General features: G+C 50.9%; 1 protein-coding gene across 3 annotated transcripts in view; it reads left to right on the plus strand.

Annotated features, from left to right (window-relative positions):
* Positions 1-17,488, plus strand: part of DIDO1 (death inducer-obliterator 1) — a 51,989-nt gene that overhangs the window by 2,317 nt on the left and 32,184 nt on the right. Inside the window, exons 1-3 of one of the 3 annotated variants that reach the window (XM_036244064.1) lie at positions 6,286-6,370; positions 15,940-16,109; positions 17,256-17,370. The gene's annotated coding sequence lies outside the window, so the exon portion shown is untranslated. Of the gene's footprint in view, positions 1-6,285; positions 6,371-15,939; positions 16,110-17,255; positions 17,371-17,488 lie in introns of those variants that run through there. The other 2 variants (XM_036244066.1, XM_036244065.1) reach the window with 2 other exon arrangements.

Genomic DNA, 17,488 nt, shown 5'->3' on the forward strand with positions numbered 1-17,488 from the left:
CTCCGTTGGACAGGAGGAAAGTATTTTGAGAATAAAATGCACAGTGCTTCCTTTCTCAAGTCCTAGGCAGTTTTGAACAGCTAGGACATCAGCCAGGTTTTACAGATGTTTTTGTATTACTCTCAAAACCCAAAAGCATAACTCGAATCCCTACATGCTGGCTGGCGCCCCTTATCAAAGAGACTTGACAAAGACAAAACCTGGTTCTTCAGATCAGGTGTAAACGGAAACTGTGGGTTGCTGCTGCTCCGCATAGTGACCACCAGTCGGCAGCAAACACCCAGAAGTCAGTTTCCATGGCCTTGGCTGCCACAGGCTGAGGGGAGTGAAGGAGCGTTTTATTACTAGGTGGTTCTGCACGTGCTTAGTTGCCATGTGGCTTAGCTGAACCAGGACCCTGGGAGGCATGTTGAATGGGGGGAGGGATTGTTTGATCTGATCACCCTTCCTCTGTAAATTCACCTGATGGGTGGTGCCGCTAAGTCCAAAGGCACTTGCTTTGTCATAAGTTTCTTTGTGGGGTAAAAACAACTAATATTTTAACGTTTAACTCCTGCTGAGGTTGTAACATAAACTGTGTCCAGCATAGTGCCACCTGAAACAAATGGGGTGGCCTGGGGTGGTCAGGCAGGTTTGCTGCAGACCTGCATGGCACTTGAGTTGACTGTGTCCTTCAGACCTGGCTGGTCCAGGGTTCGAGATACACAGAGTGGTTTGGGAGTTATCCTCTTTTTCTACTTGAGTTTTATACACACACACGCATACATACACATAAGTATATCGCACATAACATATATGTTCATGGGCACATCTGTATGTGCTTTGAGGGTTTGTTTTGTTTTGGTTTGGTTTTGTTTGCATGACCTAGATGTTGTAATTGGATGTCTGGTCAGAGATAGAAATGCTGAATGAAGATGAGACATTTTTCTTTTCTTTTTTTTTGTTAACCCTCATGGGAGGACTTTTATCCCCATTGATTTAGGGGGGCGTTAATCCTCATTTTCATCTGAGGGTGTTTTTCCATTGATTTTTAGAGAGAGTGGAAGGGAGGAAACGGGGAGAGAAAGAGAAATACTGATTGGGCTGGGGATCAAACCTGCAGCCCAGGTACGTGCCCTTGACGGTGAATCCAACCCAGGACTCTCCCGTGCAAGGGCTGATGCTCTAACCACTGAGCCATGCCGGCCAGGGCAAAATGAGATATTTTTCAGTTAATGTTCATGTTTTTCTCTTTCAAAACACTTGCAAAATTTTGTTTTTTGTTTTTGTTTCTTGACTTTAAACTGCTCTTGCCATTGTGCTTTAACTGCTTGCTGAGTGCCGGAGTAAGGAACTGTGTTTGACGACGGTCCCAGGATTCCTCGGTGCCACCAGTCATGCAGCGGCTGGCCTCCCTCCGCACGGACAGAGCTGGCACTGTTCCTCCTGGGCCGTCTATATTTTGGAAGCAGTTGGTTCATTTGGAACTCAGAAATATCTCGCTGTGAAAGGGTGACTTACGGGTGTTGATTTTGTTACAATGCAAGAGAAGGACCTTTTGGGCACCCTTTTGAAATCCTTTAGCTCGTCTCTGCTGTTCTTGGTGTTTCCACCAGATACATCTTCCTCCTCCTCACCAATCTGTCCCAGTGAGCGGCTAGAGCAGGGACGAATTCACACAGCATTTCTACTTGGGCCAATCCGTGAGGCCACTGTTAGACCTGCCTTTAGATCATCTCACTTTGACACACTTTCATTGTGGGAGGCAGGGGCAGCCCCGAGGCACTGCTGCGCTCGCACTGTCTCCGTTGGCACCCATGCCTGGCCCTGGTTTTCCTGGCTTTTTTATTTGCTGTTCCTCTGGCCAATGGTTCTCAACCTTCTTAATGCCGACCCTTTTAATACAGTTCTTCATGTGGTGACCCCCAACCACAAAATTATTTTCACTGCTACTTCGTAACTGTAATTTTGCTACTGTTATGAATCACCATTGGAAATATGTGTTTTCCGATGGTCTTAGGCGACCCCCCCCCCCAAGGGGTCGCGACCCACAGGTTGAGAACCACTGCTCTAGAGCCTGTCGAACTAAAACCAGCCAGATAGGGATGCAGTTTCCATTGCCTTGTACTTACTAAAATGCCGGTTTCTCCTGAAGTTGACTATGTACTTTCACTGAACTCAGGGAAACAGACATCTCAGTCACAGGACCCGTCCGAAAGGCAGTGACCAGCACTGCTCTGTGCACGCGAGCTCCTGTCGGCTCAGGAGCAGAGCTAGGACTGGACTGTGCAGGGAGGCAGAGCACGCGCTTCGGCTCTGTCTGAGCTCCCCGTGCAGTGCGCTGGCTCCAGGGCAGTCTTTGCACCTTGTTTAGATGCTGGACCCACGCAGGGGCCGCGTCCTGTTGCTTTTGTGATTAAGTCAGTCATCCCAGTGTCTCCAGGGTGGTTCAGGTGACACCACCCTGATGGATGCAGCTAGTCAGTGCAGAAAAGTTCTGGGTGTGAACACGGTGCTCCCCTCCTCCCGCCCTCCTTCCCTTTCCTCGTCTTTTAGGGTTGTTTCTTCTTTGGCCTGAAAGACAGAACATGTAGCTCTGTCACACCCCCAGCTCACTCTCTGTAGGCCATCAGTGTTGGACACACAGTTTGACTCCCGCCTTTTCCTTGCATTACTTGTTTTTCCTGACTTACTCGCCACCCTGGGCTCTTGAGCACTCTGCTTCTGAGACCACTGGTGGCCTGGGGACAGCACCCAGCACCCGCCCTGCCTAGTGTGGGGCTGTAGCGGTGGGACTCACCCTGCTGTGGACAGAGGTCTGGGCAGCAGAGGCAGCCACAGCCCCGAGCTTCGCACCCTTTCACTCTTGACTGAAACCTTACAGCAGTGAAACAAAAACTTAACTTCTGCAGCTGGAAGCCTTTTATAAACCAAAGGGCTTATCAGGCTATTGGTAGCGAAAGAAAGACGACCAGTCTTGGGACCTGGAGTCTAAACCACCCGCAGCCTGGCGTAGAGGAAGACAGCAGGCCCGCGGGTCCAGAGGCTTTGCTAGCATCTGTACACGTTAGGTGGGGTAGAGAGACGTGAGCCTCTGAAGGGTGTGCGTCAGCTTCCAACCGGGGTGGCTCTGGGCGGTCCTGGAACTGGGGGCTGCCGTCAGGAAATCCAGGTGCGAACCCAGTGCACGCTCCTGAGGCGGGTGGAGGCGGCTCTCCTGTCTGGTAATTGTGGAAGTAGCCACCTGGAAATAAGTTCTACGTCCTGACAGGACTGTAAGGAGACTTTTGTCCGAGCAGTTCCACAGCTATAAGTTCGCTGGTTTCATACAATGTAAAATTGGGGAAAATCAATTTGCTTGTTTTTAAATACAGTGGTTGAAACTCGTTAGCTATACAAAAATGACTAGATTTATCTCTCCCTAGAAACTTATATTCTTTTTTTATTTACGTTTTTGGTGGTACGTACCCCTAGCAGGAACCGAAGCCGGGACTCTCGTCCGCAGGCCGACGCTCAGCTGCTGAGCCAAACTGGCCAGGGCTAGAAATTTATATTCTAGCCCAATGGTTCTCAACCTTCCTAATGCCATGACCCTTTAATACAGTTCCTCATGTTGTATGTGGGCAGATCTGCATGTGGGCGGACCCACTTGGAGACGGATAGAGGAGTGGTGTCTCCGTTCCTAAGACCATCGGAAATAGGTGTTTTCCGATGGTCTTAGGCGACCCCTGTGAAAGGGTCATTTGACCCCCAAAGGCGTCGCCACCCACAGGTTGAGAACCACTGTTCTAGCCCCAGGGAATGGTGGGATGTGTCTTATAATAACCTTTTCATTCATGTATTTAATCCCACCAATGGTTAAGAGCACAGCCTTTGGGTATCAGGCACCCTGGAGCCCTGGAATAGGCTTGGTAGCAAAAGAGGGAGATGTCTGTGATGGAAAGGGGTGGGCCAGCCTGTGCCCTTCCCGCAGCCCGGAGGACTGGGAACAGGCACTGCTCGCTGTCGCCCAGGCCTCGGGCCAGGTGAGTGAGGTCTGAGCCTGCAGCCCATGACCCCTGCTTCAAAGGGCACTGGCGGCCGAGGCCATTCTGGAAAAATGCTGAAGGTTTTCCCAAAATGCTGAGGGAGGTCAGGGAGGCAGAGGGAAGAGTTCCGACCTGGGCCTTTCCCACCCCCTCCACCTGGGCCCAGCCTCGGGGAGATTGCTGGCCTGCTCATCTCTGAATTACAAATGAGAGTAACAATAAAGCTACTTGTTGCTGCCTGGCTTGGTTTTAAATTGTCCTTGAAAAGGGGTGGAACTCAGAGGGAGGGTCCAGACTGGAGCCCCTGGCCTCTCAAGGTTGTACTTGACCTGGAGGGTGTTCTGCTTTAGAGTTTTCATTTGAGATCAGAGTATTCTGCCCAGAACCCTGCTTTCCAGCAGGCTCTACTCAGGGCAAGAAGAGGCTGGACACCAGCAAGCAGCTTTCTAACGGACTGATGAGTCCCCTTCGATATGCTTCGGGGGTCGGGGGGGACACCTGGTGTGTCTGATGCACTATCTTTCCCACTGACTTGAACCCCATTGAGGCCTGGAAGCCTGTTAAGTGTCCGTCCCCTCTGACCCTCTGGTCACTCCTGGGTGTCACCCCCCAGGACTTGGGGGTTTGGGTTTTTTGTGCATGGGAGTATTTAGGGAAGAATTTGAGACAACTAGAGACACCTTTTTTTATTTGGGTTAGTTATTAAAATAAGTTTGTTAGGAGGAAATACTCCTTAATTGGCAGATTTCAACTAAAAAATACCTTAAGTTCCAGAAATGCTTCTTTCCACCAGTGAGGAGTAGCTCCCATGAGGAATTGGAACAAGTGGGCTGTACTTACCTGAGGAGGGAGAGAGCTTGGCTCCTACCACGGGAGGGGTGCCCCTCAGCCTGCAGGACCCCAGTCAGCCAGTTCTTCTGGGAGAGATCTAAAGTGGGGGCACAGCCCCGGAGCTGTGAGGGTCATCCCACATGATCCGGCAACCAGTGGGGCTTCCTAATGCCTCCACCTTTCCCTCTGTGCCTTGTTTCCCACTCGGAGCTTCCTCAGATTCCTCCTCCTCGTCCACCATTGGCCCTGTCCTCGGTGCCTGTCACCCCACTAAGCACCGGCCTGAAACTGCACCCCAGAGTTAAAATCTCAACTTGCAGAAAGACATTGCTGCTGTTTTACTGCATTTAAGGATCAGCTAAAGAGGCTGGGCAGTAGGGTTTCCCCATTCCAACTCCCATTTTTGGGGACCCTTTGTAGGGAACGTGTCATGTGATCTTCCCCAGTGCCCCAGCATGCCAGCCCCATTTTACAGACAACTTGCCCCAAGATCAATCACCATGCAAACTCGGTCTGTCTCGTCTGTAACTTTCCCACTACCCCTATCTGGGGGCAAACCTGAAGACACAAGAAGAGCGTAGAGCCCATCCCTGCAAGATTCCTAGAAGGTGGTCCTAACGAAACTAGCTGCGCTGTCTTCCTTTGAAGAAAAGGGACAGGCCTTGCGCTCTTTCAGAGAGTCTATGAAAAGCACTCGTGGGCAGGGGCGCAGTTTCCCGGCGCTCAGCACCTTTCCACTTTTTGCCAAGGGTTCCTGATTCCAAGGAACGCGGAAGCGGGCTGTTGGGGCAAGTGATCGGGACAGAGGGCAAGGAGCTAATGTTCTCCGGGCAAATGTCCAGTGTCCAGAGTGCCCCAAGGCAGCAGGAGTTTCCCTCTGAGGTTGGCTGAGTATTTGGAGACAGGCAGATGCTGGGGCATCACTAGTCAGCACTACGTGAAGAAAATCCGCGAGGAGGATTGCGCGTCTGCCAGAGCCCTTTCCCCTTCTGCACAGTAACTTCCACCTTTGCCCCAAACCGTGTGGGCAAGAGTGCCCAGGGTGCGCGCGTGCGCGCGGGCGGGCAGCTCACTGTGCTCCTTGGCCCCGTGGGCTGCGGACTGCAGTCCAGGAGAAACTGAAAATGCAGGCTGGCCCTGCGCCTTGTTGCTTTACCCACAGGAGCCTGCCGACCGGAACCGGGCCACGGTGCGCTCCACAAGGGTGGCGGGTCCATCGGAGGCTCGCAGTCTGGGATCGCCGCTGGCTACTTCCGCCCCCAGCTTTGGCCCTTGGGCGCGGCGCGCAGAGCGCATGCGCACGGGGTGGAGCCTGGGCCGGCCCTCCTCCTATTCGCCGCACGGGGGCGCCGATCAGGGCTCAGGCATCCTCTCTAGCCCTACGGCGTCTCGTTGGCCAGCGTCCGGCCTGCGCTGGGAGCGGCGAGCGGGCCCTCTAGCCCTCGCATCTTGGTGGCCGACACCGCCCGCCCGCCTATTTCCACAGCGCTCGGAGGAAATGGCTGCGAGACCCTAGAGGCCTGGGAGCGGAGGTGAGTGGCGTTCTGGCGCCGGGCGGAGGGGCTGGCCACCCTGGTGCTGCGCTCGGGGGCAGCCAGGAGGGCAGGGGCGGCGGCGGCGGCGGCGGCGCCCGGGCCCGGCCCGCCCAGAGCGGCGGCGTCCGCGCCGGGCGGCGCTCCCGCCGGAGAGAAGATGGCGGCGCGGGGGAGGGGCGGGAGCACGCTGAGGGGGGAGCGCGGCGCTGCCCCGGGTCGCCTGCTGACACGCGCCGCGGCTGTCCCGCGGCTGCGGAGCTGGTGGGGCCGGGTCGCGGCGGTTTCGGCGGCTGGTGCCCGAGGCGTCTTCCGGGCGGGGAGGTCCGCGCGCGGGCCTGTTCCGGGCGCGTGCGGGGGCGGCCTGGCGGGCGTGGCCCCTGCGAGGCCGAGGGCGACCCGACGCCGGGCAGGCCTGGCCCCGGCTGCGGTGCGGCCTGCCCGCGGGTGTCTGGCCACGCTCGCGTCGCGGGTGCCGTCGGGCTGTCGCCACGGACGCAGGTCCGTCTGCTCTGCGCTCCGCCCGGAGTCGGCGGCCGGCCTGGGGCCTGAGCCTCGTGTGCTCGCGGCGTTCGTGGGAGCGAGGGAGGGTGTCGGGGCGTCCTCGGGGTCCGCACGGCTTGCCCTGCGCTGGGCAGCAGTGCGGCTGGTTCGGTCCCTCTGCCGCCCGGACCGCGGGGCTGGGTCCGGCAAACGTGGGTTCCGTGGTTCCCGGAGCCACGTAGGCCCCGGCGGAACGGGCTCGCGAGGAGGGCCCTCAGCTGCGCGCTTTCAGAAGCGGGGTTTCTGACCTTTACTCGTCGCATGTTCACTGCGGCCCGTGAGCCAGGCGCCAGGGCGGACGCAGTGACCCCGCCTCCTCGTGGGCTCCGGGCGCCCGGAGTCTGGAGCCGGCCCGCGCCCCGAAACGGCCCCGGGAAGCCCCGCCCCGCCCCCTGCGAAGTGTCTGCCTAGTGCGTGTCCTCCGCACCGGTTCCTGCTAACCTGCGTTCACCGGGAGTTTGGGGGCGATAGGTGTTCTTGTTACTTCTGATGCCCGAGAGCCTTTCCTTGTTACTATTTGAATTCAGGTTATTTCAAGCAAAGCGATTTCTGTTCTCATAAGGAGGGGAAAAAGGCACAAATGAAAGGTGTGTCATCGGCTGCTCCCCTCTCTTCCTTATTTGCTAGTACCCATGGTTACCAGTTTCTTTCCGGGCGAAGGGCGGCATCAGTGTGCATGCCTGCGAGCATCACGGTGGCTTGTTGCAGACACAGGTCACAGGCCGGGAGGTGGGCTTGCCCTCAGGTGGGGAGAGGGGTTTTGAGTGGCAGCGTGGTTCCCAAGTTCTGTGGTGGACGGGTTTCTGTAAGTCCGCTTCCTGCTACCACAGGGTGCCTAATTTACCAGGAGTCCCATCCCAGCATTCCAGGGACGAGTTCTTTCTAGTCGGAGTTGGCAGGATATTTCAGGTCCTTAACTTTTATACATCTGTCCCACAATACCAGGTGACTTCATCTGGCTCTTGCAGAGCAAAGATTGTGCTCACAGGCCAGCTTTCTGCTGTCTTTGGGTCCCTGCAGTGCGGCGCTGCTTCCCGGAGAGGCCTGGTTTCTCACAGGCCTGGCCGACTCAGCAAGTCCCCTGAGAAAGAGCTTTTCCTAGCAGACACACGCTTCGTTCTTCTTATTTAAATGGTGGGATCCCTCGCAGTGGAAAACTAATATTATTCTTTTTACGGCCAGCATTAAGTGACTTATGCTGATTCCATTACAAAGGTCTGAATAACAGCTAGTGGAAATGCACCTGTCAGAAAGGAGGAGGCTAGAAACCACGTGAATCAAGCTCACTTGGTCCCACTGCCCACATTGACCTGGAGAGTAGTCTCTTGCTTAGGCCTCTTTATTTTTCAGTGTAATCGGGAAGGTAAGTTGTTAGACGAAGTCGTACTTCATCAGCAGGTAGTGATGACCTTGTGTGTAAATTGTGAGGCAGTTACTTCTCTCTTTGGGCATCAAACTTAGATGCTGAGGTTTTGTTTTGTGTATGTTGATACAGACACTTAGGTGGTACTTAACATACCTTTGTAGGACAGTAAATGGGGGCTCTTTTCCAGTGTAAAGATAGCTTTACTGTGGTTTGGGTTGTAAAGATAAATACACATAAAGAAATTTAACACTACATAAAAAATTAAGAAGAAAGCAAAAACCAGAAGTGGCACCATGCCGAAGCTCACGCCACAGCTGCTCCATGTGTTGGCGAATGCGGATGTGTGCATGTGGCCAGGTATATTTAGGGAGTGTGGCCCCTGAGGGCTAACTCGTAACCTGCTCTCCTCACTCCGCATGAGGGGTCCTTTCTAGGGCAGAGGCTGGAGGCTGGTCATCTTCTCATTGAGCCTTAAAGAATCCCATTCTGTGAGTGTTTCTTGACATTTCAAACCAGTCTCCTGTTGGTGGACACCCAAAAGCTTCCCATTACCTGACAGGTCAGAATGAAGCAGCCTACTTGGCCAGTGGGTGAGGGATGTCGCCTGTGCCCAGCACTGAGGGGCTTTTGATAAGTACTTGTCAGACAGGCTCTCCTAAGAGAGCCGTTCCCCTGCGGCTCCCAACGCCCTCGCCCACCACTCGTGGCAGCTCCCCCGTTGTGAGCGCTGCCTGGTCTCCGCACGGTGAGGCTTCAAATTCCCTGTAGGAAACTGAGGTCACAATTGTCCACATTTCCCAGACAGAGAAGTGCAGCCCACAAAGAAGTGACTTGCTGTTAGGCTTGCGGCCGGAATTGAAGCCAGGGACATTCTGATGTAAAAGCCATTGAGCCCCCAGACCCCAACCTGCTTATTGGAGGACTTGGCCCACTTGTCAGTGAGGGAGGGCACTGCTGCCCACCTTGGTCAGGACTGCGGATGCTGAGTGATCCCCCTGAGATGTCCCCGTGCCCCGTGGAGAGACAGGGCTAGGTAGATGCTAGCCTTGGATTCCTTGGGTTTGTTGATTATAATTTGAAGTTTTCCCTCTAGTTTTAAGAGAATGCCAGGCAGGCATCACCACTCATGCACACTGGGATGAGTGTGAAATCGCCTTACACAGGTTCAGCTCTGCGTGGGTCCATGAAAGGTGGCACAGAAAATCCTGAAATCCTGCTATCTATTTCTTGACCGTTTTATTTAAGCTTATATCTGTCCCACTACCCCAAAACCAAAACCAGACATTGACCTCTACTAATCTGGGGAAAGAAAGGAAGATTCCAGCTGAAATACACAGTTAATTCTTAACTTGTTTCCAAGGTCCCTAAGCATTATGTCTGCCTGTAGGCCTGTGCATGAGACCCTAAGACCGGTAGGGGATGTAGCTCTGCTCAGGAGACGCAGGCCTGAGTGTAGGCTTTCGTTCCTTCAACCATGTTCTCTGACGTCGGGGCAGCAGTGTGGGCGCTGCAGTCTCCTAGCAGAAGTCAGCCCCTTTTCTGCAGTCACGGAGCTGGGGCAGGAAAGTCAGGAGCATCTAGAGAAGTCCAGCGCTGAAGCACTGCGGTCTTCCTGGCTGGAGGGTTACAAGTGCTTGTCGTCTGTCAGGCAGCAACCTTTAAGGTTCCCCCAGTGTCAGGTCTGTGTTGTCAACCATTCCCAAAGGATCTGAAGTCAGGACCTGACACCTAAAATTACTGGGACCCCCAGAGAGCTTTGTTAATTTAAGTCATATCTGTTGATATTTCGTGTGTTTGGCATTTACAATAGAGACATTTTTGTTTCTTTATTGCAAAATACAAACCCTTATGTATTAATATGAACAACATTTTACAGAAACTATTTTCCAAAACAGAACCAACTTAATGAGAAAGGTGGCATTGTTTTACCTTTTTGCAACTCTCTTTTATGTCTGCTTAACTGGCAACAGCTGAACTCTCACATCTGCTTCTAGGATACTACCATATATACTTCTGGAGTGACCCATGAAAAAAGCATCGATGTCTTAGTGTTGTGTAAATAGTTTGACCTTGGGGACCTTGAAAGGGCCTGTGGGCCACACTGAGAACCTCTACTCTAGATGATGGTTAGAAGTGCTTACTATTGAGAAGTGCAAATTTTAAGAAATAGTTGACACCAGAATGAATCACTTTTAGGAAGACAAGGCAGTGTCTTTGCATTTCTGTAAATTGGCTCAACCACATACCTTGCTTTTTGGTAAAAGGCTGGTTTGTAATCACCAGTGAAAGTGTTTCTGGGCAACAATCCCCCACCCCCACCCCCACCACCTGAAGTGAGGGGCGGGGGGAGCCAAGACTGCTTTTAGCTTTAGGGCGCTCTGCCTCACAGGTGAGGTGCCTGAATGGTAGACACTGGTTTTGTGTGTTAGGTGATACATTCCATTTGTTGTACACAGCCTCTAACCAACAGCACCTGCTGCAGTGTGAGTGCTGTGTGAGGGGCTGCGGAATAATGCGAGTCTCTCTAGATGTGGCCCCCGGAGGTGCCAGAAGGGAGTCCAGTGCAGATGTACTTGGGGCCCATACAGACGATATGGACATCAGAGCAGTAGGGTGGCCAGTTGTGGGGGTCCTGGATTCTTAACAGCTTGCAGGGCCTGGAGACTCAGGGAAAGCAGTCCCTAAAGTGCTGGGCAGGGACAGCTGGCACTTTATGTCCTATCCTGGGAAGTGATTTCTGTGCCTGGGTCTCCTCTGTGAGCCCACACCTAAAAGTGTGCACTGTGTGTGTGTCTGGGAAGGAGGGGGCTCGGTCCAGGAACCTGTCCCAGTGCTGTCCTCGGACATTTACAGAAACCGTTTTCTTGTTTGCTGAGAGGGAAGAGGCAGCTAGCTTAGGCTGCTTGGGCTGCTGTGACGACACTGCAGACTGGGGCCTGCACGCCACACAGGTTTGTTTCTCGTGGCTCTGGAGGCCCTAGATGAGAGTGTCGGGGTGGACGGGTCCTGGTGAGACCTCTTCCTGTGGCAGATGGCGATCTCGCTGTGTCCTTCACAGGGCAGTGAGCTCTCGGGGCTCCATTTACCAGGCGCTGATCCCATTCATGGGGCTCCAACCCTTGCGACCTAAGCACCTCCTGAAGACCCCGTCTCCTTGTCCCATTGCCTTGGACACGGGGTTTCCATGTGAATTTGGGGAAAGGGCACAAACATGCAGACCAAAGCAGGAGCTGTTCGAGGTAGCAGTTAGGAGACCGTCTGTCTGCGTTGTTAGAGAGCAAGGAGATCTCAGTTCTTTCCCTCAGCTCTTGTTAACCCACGTGGTGTCCTGGTTCTTGTCACGTGCATAGTTGCCCGCCAAGGTCACAAGCCTGTGCTTTGCACAGAACCGAGCAGAGAGAAGCTAGAGCGCCCACTGTTCCCAGAGCTGGCTGGCCCATCCTGCGGAGGGTTCTGAGTGACAAGGTGGCTTTTGTGTCCGCATATCTACGAAGCAAAAGTACCTGCGACAGCAGGCTTGTTTCTGGATCTGTCTGTACACCTCTGAGAAAGTGACTGGGTTGTAGACACCTGGGCTTCATCAAAATAGTTTTAATAATGATAGTGTTATTTGGTAAGTTGCAGAACTTGGAGTGAGCTCTCTGAAGAGTCAGATGTAATTTATACAGTTGAGTCTGGTGCTGGGTAGGTAGATAGATGAAAATAGGATTTCTTAGTTACTTTGTGGCCCAAACTGGTACACTAGTGTTCTGTGCACGAGGGAGTGTTTTCATCTGCAGACCTGTGGGGCTGATGAGGGCAGAGCTGCCTGGGACTCAGGGCCCACCCCAGTGCTTGGAGAAGGGCTGTCTCTCCAAACATGCTTCATGGTTGGCATTTCTGGGCATATTCTCATTTATAGTGACTCCCCCAATACTAGAAACTGAATTGTGAGAGTCTTTAATTGGGAGATCTTTGTCCTTTCTTTTTGTTTAAGGAACTTTAGCTGGTGTCTTCCCCATTCCTCCTCACTCACAGCATAGGGTCACTTAATGTAAATATAGTAACTGTGAAATTAAGTCTGGCCTATCAGAGTTAAAAATTCAGCAGAGTTCAAAACAACAAGGTTATGTTGTAGCTTTTGAATGTAATTTCTGACTAGCAGGTCAGAGTCGTTTCAAAATTTAAATGGTTAGTTTTGAATATTGTCCCCATGGGATATGAGGTTTTGGACAAACATGGTTCTGCCATGGGTGGGACAGATCCACCCTCTTTGAGAAGAAATGGTTGTCGTGTTGTGCGAATAGGACCCATGTTGTGGCCGGATAGCATATTGTAAAGGGACTTAGGGACAGGCATCTCTTAACTGTAGAACTGCACCTCTCCAAACCGGCCGCAAGCATGCTGTGTGGCTGTGGGCCCTTCAGCTCCACCATGGTCATAGTTGCACCACTGACATTTATAGTTTGTTTTACAAGTAACACGTAACATTTTGGAAAGGTACTTCTGGTTTTGTTTTTAAGAAATTTCCAGCCCTGGCCGGTTTGGCTCAGCAGTTAGAGCATCGGCCTGAAGACCAGAGTTGAGGGTTTGATTCCAGCCAAAGGCATGTACCTCGGTTGCGGTTCATCCCCGCCCTGGTTGGGGTCATGCAGGAGCAGCCAGTTGATGTGTATGTCCCCCCCTCATCTGAAGATAAATGGAAAAATATCCTCAGGTGATGATTTAAAAAAAAGAAATTTACTTCTGGCAGCTTAGCATTCTGGAGAGGTGGAGAATGAAGGGTGGAGTGAGGTTGCTGCGGAGCAGTTCTGTGGAAGGCTCGTCTCTTCTGGCACAGAAGCACCCAGGGCTGGGTCTGTGCCTGTGCGTGCGCGAATGTGGTGTGTTCTTACACTGATAGAAATGCCTTGTTACAGGGGTCTGTCCTCGGCGTGTCCCTGGATCCCGGAGGTCCCCAAACCCTTCTAGGGACTGGGAGGTCACAGTTGGCCTCATCGGCCTTCTCCGCCGAATTGACACTTGCACCCGTGGTGGTGCAGAAGCAGATTGGGTTGGTGACATCATACCCTGTGGCGTGCTCTCCACCTCTGTGCACTGGTCCCTTAAAATGTCCCAGTTTCCTTAATGTCTTTGAAGTGTGGTGAAGACTATTTTATTAAACTTCCGCCCTTAGTGTACATCTTTCTAACACTCCCTGTGATGAAGTGGCAAGCACACTCCAGCGCCTCTGCTGCACCCCTGGACCATCTGACAGGCTGCAGTTTTCAGACTGGTGTTTGGCAGGCATTTTCTTGAAGAAGTATGTGAGTCTCAAGGAAAGAACTGGCAGTATTTGTTGCTAAGGATAAAATTCCAGCTTTTATCTGCTACTGTGAACTTGATGGCTTCCCAGTAATTAAAGGCATTTGAGGAGACAGGTGCCCACATTAGCACATGTGTGTCCTTCATGTCATCTGATAGAGTGTGCTGCACTTGGGCTTAGGTGAGTTGGTGATGCACATGACAACACGGTTTCTGTTTCTGTGTTGCGACTAATGTTTATGACTCTACTACTCATCAAGGCTCAGTGTGGGGTAGCAAGAACACCCACAATTACCTGGGAAGTCTCTTGTTTTAGTTTTGGAAACATGATGTATTCCACATAAAGAAAAGCTCTTTGGGATCTTTGGTTTTTAAGAGTGTAAAGAGACCTTGGGACCAAAGAGTTGGTGAGTTGCTTTTCCAGAGCTTCGAAGGTGGTGAGTCGTGTTCCTGGATCCCTTTCAGCCATGGGGGTTGCCCCACAGGTGCACAGTCCATTGTTACAGCAGTGAGATTTTCAAACTTGAGATTTCATAGCATTATTCCTACCTCAGCTTAGCAGGGCATGGAGCGGTTTTCAGCTGAGAAAAAGTTTGCACTTAGAAATGTAGAAAGACAGTTTGAAATTCTTTCAATACATTTGAGGTGCACCTACGCTGTTCTTGGTTTTGGTTTTCTTTTCTTTTCCCACTTTTCCTGTTTCAGGGATGCCCACCTTTTTTCCCTGGGGAAAATTGTTGTGAGTGCAGGTGTGTGTCCGTTTCCTTGAAGTGTGAGGATCACACACTTAAACCCAAGTTTGTTAGGAACCTAGCATTTGATTACAGATGGTTTTTCTCTTGTCCTATGTGCATGGGTTTGTATCATGAGCTGAAATTTCATACTAGAATTTGTGTGTTCAGGAAATGATGAAACAAAATCAATTTTGCAAATATAATGAAGTCCAGATTGTCTAAAATGTGGTGTTTCCGAATGTGGGCTTTATCTAATTACGCTCATTAGAAATAACTAGATTGTTCTTTTCCAATGAATTATTCAGGACTTCAATTCAGACAGGTATTTATCTTTAGAGTAACATAAAATTTTTTTCATTCCTGAGAACAACCTTAAATTTTGTTCTTGAGATTGTGAAATATACCAGTAAGGTTTATTTCCAGTTTTTGTTTTGTTTGTCCACTGAGAAGTAACGTTTCTGAATCATAGAAGCCTCATTTTGAGATTGTTTGGGGACATGCAAGAGATTGTGATGGTGGTTGTGATGACAGATTTGACTAATGGGGTTGAAACGGTCACTGTTGCTTTAAAAGGAGGGACCTCAGAATGTTTGTCTTTGTTCTGCGGTCACTAAGGAGACCACAGTTACAGAGGCAGTTGGAGTGAGGCTAGGAAGGAAGGTGAGGTGGGTTTGCTGAGCTCCAGGCTAGGCTGTGAAATGTGTTCAAAGATCAGTACTTAGGGCCCCTTGAGCAATAAAGGCTAGAAAGGGTATAGGAGGAGAGATTTTTGTTGTTGTTAATCCTCACCCGAGGATATTTTTTCCATAGATTTTGAGAGAGAGAGGAAGGGAAGAGGGAGGCAGAAAGAGACACATCGATTGGTTGCCTGCCTCACCCTTCGGTTCTTGGGCTGAGGCTGACTGCTGAGCCAAATTACAGGACAAGGAGAGATGTTTTTAATACACATAGGTGTGTGTCCTGTACCTCGATGATGCTCAATCATAGTCTTTAAAAATCTTTCTCGGGCCCTGGCCGGTTTGTCTCAGTGGTTAGAGCGTCAGCCCTCAGACCAGTGAGTCGCAGGTTTGATTCTGGTCAAGGGCACGTACCTCGCTTGTGGTTTGTCCCCAGCCCTGGTCAGGTGGGAGGTAGCCCATTAATGTGGCTCTATCACGTTGGTGTTTCTCTCTCTCTCCCTCCCCCTCCCCCCTTCCTCTCTCCCGCTCTGTCTGATGATAAATAGAAAAATATCCTTGGGTGAGGAATGATAAAATAAAAATCTCGTATTTTTTAACTAAAAGAATGGCATAGGAGCAGCATTAAGAATTTAAAAATAATTACATATATTTAATTGTGTTTAGCCTTTTCGCATTTTGTTTCTCTGTTGGGTTTTTTTGAGCGGGGTCCATCTCAGAAATAGAATCATGATTGGGAAGCAGCTGACGCCCGATCGCTGGAACCTCCCTGTCCCATCCCTGCAGGACCTGTTCTATTATCACCAGCTTCCTTCCCACCATTGCTGGTCCCCGTGTGGTCACAGTATTTTCTCTCAAAATCCTTGAAGGAAGGGGACTGTTGTTGTTTTTTAAATTTTCTTCGTTTGCTTGTTTTTTAAATGTGGTTTTAGTAGATCTAAAAACCACTTTCTTACTTTCTTCTAGGAGCTCGCTCATGCGAGTGGTCTCACAATAATCTGCGTAGTTGGCAGCGACCTGCGACCGGCGGCAGCAGTGTTTGAGGCCCGACTGTTTGCTTGGACCAAGCGCTTACAACGCCGGGCTTTGTTTGTATTCAAGACTACGGGGAAGTGTCCAATTCCAGTGTTGGGCAGGTAATGGATCAAAAGTATTGAATGTCAACAGCAAAACCTTAAAGTTTGAAGTTTTATTTTCTGTTTTTAAAGTGTAAAGACAGTGATACAATGTAACACTCATATGTGTTTGAAACATTCTAAACTTGTGCCAAAATGTTTAGGTGGGTATGGGATGATGTGCCCTGGCTCACCGGTTAGAGAAAAAAGTTACTTTTAAAATTATTTTTTTGTACCTTTTCCAAATCTCTCTTTGTGTGCATTCAATTGAAAAAGATAACTTTTACAGGTTTTTTTGGTGCCCATATCCAGCATACAAAAAATACAAAAGACTCTTCACCAATGAAACACATTAGCTCAAACTGCAAAAAATAACAGTTTGATTCAGAGCATTTATTTATTTTCCCGTTGGTTATTTTATTAGTGCATAGACCTTGACACAGTACATTTCTTCTGTGGTGACATAGTATGTTCCCTCTGCAGAAAACGGTCTCCACTGCCCTGGGGAACGGGCTCCTTTCCCAGCCCTGCGGGAGCTTCATGAGGCCCAATCACAGACCTGAGATTGAGGGACTGCGGCTCCCTGCATGTCTTGTTGGCAGAGGCTGGTTTGGGCCCCTCTCAGCACGTCTTCAGTAGACATTGAGAATGTTGTATGCCATGAGAGCAGCCATCGGCTGTGCTGTGACCTGATTGCAAGAGTAGAACTTGTACCCTAGACGCCAGATTTCTACCCTTATGGGCAAACAGTTGTAACCAGTGGTTAGTAACACATGCATGTGGAAGGAGCACGGCCCTGGTCTCGGGATGTCAGTGCTGTTCCTCACCTTTAAGCTCACGACATGCGAGGTCGGCACTGCCTCCTGGGTGCAAGCAGTCCGTGTGACTTGCTCATGGGCACCAGCCAGAGCGCTCTGTGTTGGATGCACCATCGCGCCCAGTTCAGTTCAGCTGCGGCCAGAGAAGTGATATGCTTCTTCATGGCACACGTGTTAATGTCCCAGCTATTCCAGCAAGTGTCTGAGTAGTTGGGAGTGTGAGGCGAAGTTCCACAGTGAAGGATGTGCAGAGCTGGACAGGAAGTAAGTGGGGTGACATCACTTACTGGGAAGCAAAAAGGAGGCAGGTTGTGTGTGGTTCTGAATTTTGTGTATTTTTGTTTTGAAGGTCTCCGTTCTGTGCCTCTGATGTTCCTCTAGGATGGGACCTGGTGTAAAGTCCAAGTCATCACTGGTGTTCACGTGTGATTGAAGCCTGGGCCGCTCGGGAAAGAGTTCTCAAGGTGCGTGCTGAGTTCTTCAGGTTTTGTTGTTCTAGATGAGTCAGGTTTTCATAAACCTGACCCTTTAGTTATCTATTAGAAGGGAAGGGGGAAAGGAAGAATGGGGAGAATACACATT

The sequence above is a fragment of the Molossus molossus genome, unplaced genomic scaffold (genome assembly GCF_014108415.1).
Source record: "Molossus molossus isolate mMolMol1 unplaced genomic scaffold, mMolMol1.p scaffold_m16_p_6, whole genome shotgun sequence".
Classification (NCBI taxonomy): domain Eukaryota; kingdom Metazoa; phylum Chordata; class Mammalia; order Chiroptera; family Molossidae; genus Molossus; species Molossus molossus.